Below are 3,817 nucleotides of genomic sequence, written 5' to 3'. Positions count from 1 at the left end.
AGAAGGAGAAGGAGAAGGAGAAGGAGAAGGAGAAGGAGAAGGAGAAGAAGAAGCCCACCCAGGATCCCAGAACCCATGCCCAGGGCTCCTGGGTCTCTTGCAGGCAATGGACTCACTCAGGTGGCTCCTGGGAGCACAGCAGGGTCCATGCAGATGTTCCCTGCCTACAAAGACAGCCAATCAGGGGCCCTGGCAACCAGAGGACCTGAGCGTGGCCCCCACCAGTGAAGGGACCAGACCCAGCTGTGGCACCTGCAGCACAGCGCGTGCTGTGAACTTGCATGTGAACATGCAGTCTGAGGGCTGGGGACAGGGGCAGAAGGAGGGAGCCAAAATGGAAGCCCCTCCCTCCCTCAGCCACGAGCCAGAGGGGTTCTGTGAGGTGGCGCCAAGCGTTCATCCCAGGAGTCCGTCCCAGGCCTGTGGCCCACAGAGGAGGCAGTAGGACCCGGCAGAGAACGTGGGCTTCACTCTGCAGAAACCTCCCCAACTGAGGATCCACAGGAGTGAAACGCAGCGGATCTGGGCCACACCGCCTCCTCCAGACCCACACTGAAGAGGACCCTGCTCTGCTGTCCCTAGAGCGGAAGCAGCAGGTCCTAGCCCAGCCACACCCCACAACTGCTGCAGCAGGTCAGGGACAAGCACCTGACCCCTGAGTTCCCTATACTGCATACATGTGTCAGGGGCTCATGCCCCAGAGTGTCCCTTCAAACACAGGGTCCAGCTTTGGGATGGGACAAAGACCTCCACACCAAGCCAGGTCCCAGCCCCATGGCCCCTCCCCCAGCCATCAGCCCAGACACTCAGGTGGTCCCAATGCCCCTATGCTGGGGGTGCAGGACAGACCCCACAAGCTCCCAAAATACAAAGGACTTGCCCAGGAAGGACAGAGACGGGTCCCCTCTGTCTGAAATGAAAACAAATGGCCAAACTCAGGAATGTGCCAAGGTCAATCCCCCAGATCCAAATAGACTTCCTTTTAGAGACAAACAGGAGCTCATCTGCACTTCTCAGGATGTTCAAGGAGTAAGGGCCGCTGTCCTCCTACACTGTCCTCCTCACCTCAGCAAGCCGCTCCGCCTAGGAGGCATGCTGGCCTCAGAGCCGCGAGCACCGTCAGTAGGTTCAAGTGCCCCCAGGTCCCCTGCACTGAGCACCTGCTGGTTACAGCTCCCTGGGGCACAGGCACCAGGTAGACGTGGCAGCTGTACAGAGCATGAATTTAAGCCCCAAGAAGCTCACCTGCAGCTCAGGCGGGGCCACGCCCTCTCTCACCTCAATCCTAAGGCTTAAATGTTCTGTTCTCAGGAAGAACTGGACCTTCTGGCCTCCTTCCCTGACCCCCCTCCTCCATCACCAGGTGAGGCCTGGCAGCAGAGGAGTGTTCTGGGAGAGTGGGCTTGGAGGAAGCTGTCCCCACTGGAAAGGGGCCCACAAGGACCACCAGGGATTCCGCATCCAAATAAAAACAGGACATGAATATCCTGATGTGTAGAAGGTCGAGATTCACAGATCAAGGATGATGGGATGAGGCACAGGCTCAGATGACAGAGGCGCTCTTCTGAGACCTTCCTTTACATCAGGCAAAGATGACCCTGAGATCCTGGGGTGTACAAGAGGCACTGGGGCAAGAAATAAATTCAAGTGTCTGTTTGTAGGTTCTCTGGTCGGGTCACGGCATGGAATTTCATTCCTTTCCCCAGGAAAGAGATATCATTCCGAGGTGAACGACAAACCACAGGGCTGTTTGGCACATTTGGCCCCAAGAGTTAAGTCCACATGGATAAAAGTTTCTTGCAGAACAACAAGAAAAAGACAAATACCCCAAAGATGTACAAGCCATGCATGGGGGCAGGCCCCTCTTGCAGTCCAGCAGTCCTGTAGTCTGAGCCTGCGCGTGGTGGCTGTGCCTGTGGAGGTCGGTGCACAGGACACCATCCATCCCTGTCCACTGACCCTCGATTCCATGTGGGTGCTGGCCAGTGACACTTGAGAGGAGCATGGGTCAGAGCAGAACCCTCTTTCAGAACGCTCTGCAGGCCCCCAGAGCTGTCCCTGAGCACAGGGGCTGCAGACTAGCAGACAAGCAGGCAGAGGAGCAGCAGGGCTGGATGGACTTGCTGCTCTCCCCCAAGTGCTTCCTGTGCCCCCACATTCCACCTTTAGATAGGTTCCTGCTTCTCCTGCCCAGACTGCCCAGGCTCATGTGCACCCAGAGCCTCTCAGATACCTCTGTGGTCCAGGCTACAGTGATAGGGCTGGTGGGCCCAGCATGCAGGGCACCTCCTTCCCAGGTTGGGGACCCAGCAACCCAGGTTCTGAGCAGCTTTGGGGCCCTGAGCAGGAAGCGCAGGCCAGCTACCTTTGTGCCACTGGGGCAGGTCCAAATGAGGATCAAGAATGGATGTCCAGCTGGCCAGAAGAAGGCCAGTGGGCCCTGCCCATCGCCTACAAAGCCCAACACATGTGTCCTTGCCCATGGGTACCTTGGGCAGGCCTGTTGGCCACCCACTGCTTCACAAGGGAGGTTCCCTGTGTCCAGGACTTGCCTATACTCACAGTAGCTCTGCCCACGTACTGGGCCCATGGTAGACCAGGCACATCCCAGCAGACTCGGGGCAAGCAGGGGCAGCAGAGAGGCCAGGGAAGCCACAAAGCCCAGCTGGCCAGCCCCACGCCAGGTGGCACCCCAGGCAGGGGTGAGAGCAGAACAGGGTTCAGGAGAGAGAGGTTGTTAGGTGCAGAACAGGCTGAACTATGTTATCTGCAGGGCAGGCTGAACAAATGTTAGCTGCAGGATGGCCTATGCACTCAAACCCCCCTCTGCCTGGTCCTTTATCACCTGTTTGCGTCAAAGCTGAACATTCAAGCCCCCTCAAGGCTGAACACTCAACCCCCCCCCTTGTGCCAACAAGGCAGCTTGCAGACTCAGAGCCCCGTTAGATTTGGGCTCTAAAAACTCCCTCCTAATGGGCCCCGCTCTCTCTTGCTCTCTTGCTCTGTCTCTCTCTCTCTTGATCTCTCTGTCTCCCTTGCGTGCATACTCTCCTCTCTCTCTCTCTCTCTTTCCCTTTTCTCCTCTGTTGCGCTGCTGCAAAAAGATCTCTGGGTCGCTCCGAGTGTTGTGGTCACTTTCCTTTCAGAGGTATCCTGCTGAGAGCCACAGTCGGAATGGCCCCTGGCATTTTGCCAATAGTATTGGTTGAGAGGGGAGCCATTAAGATGATGCTGGATTGATTCAATTGTATATTAGACCTTTACTGTCTGCCTAGACCTGCTACTTTGGAGTTCTCGTGGGGATTCCTGGAGAGTTCTCATTGGTTGGGGAAGTGCTGGAGGGGGGATTTCCGGTTGGTGGTTCCTGGAGGAGCCGCGTGGCATTCGGGAGAGTTCCCGGGGAGCGTGTGGAGTGTGCTGGTGGAGTTCAGAAAGAAAGTTTGTTCCTGCTTCAGTGGCTCGTGATTTGTGCCCAGCTAGACTGTGGCATTTGGCGGCCCGTGCGGGGAACGCCTGAAGCTCGGGGGTAAGTGAAATTGCTCGCCCCTGAGGGAAGGCGAGAGAATGGGTGACCATTTCAAAAAACAATGTGTTCTTGTTTTGATTTGTTTTGTTTTTGTTTCAAGCTGCCTATCCCTAGAACTTTCTCAGGCAAACTGGGAAAAATGGTTGGCTCAAGGTTTGAAGTTGTTCGCCCCTGAGGAAGAGATAGAAATAGACCACAAATGCACATGTCAAGAAAATAGGAAAATTGATACAACGATTTTTTGTTCCGTTTTTGTTTCATTCTGTTTCGGTTTTGTTTTGTGTTATCTTA

The sequence above is a fragment of the Marmota marmota genome, unplaced genomic scaffold (assembly GCF_001458135.2).
Source record: "Marmota marmota marmota unplaced genomic scaffold, marMar, whole genome shotgun sequence".
Lineage (NCBI taxonomy): Eukaryota > Metazoa > Chordata > Mammalia > Rodentia > Sciuridae > Marmota > Marmota marmota.
Note: the sequence above shows the minus strand (reverse complement) of the source record.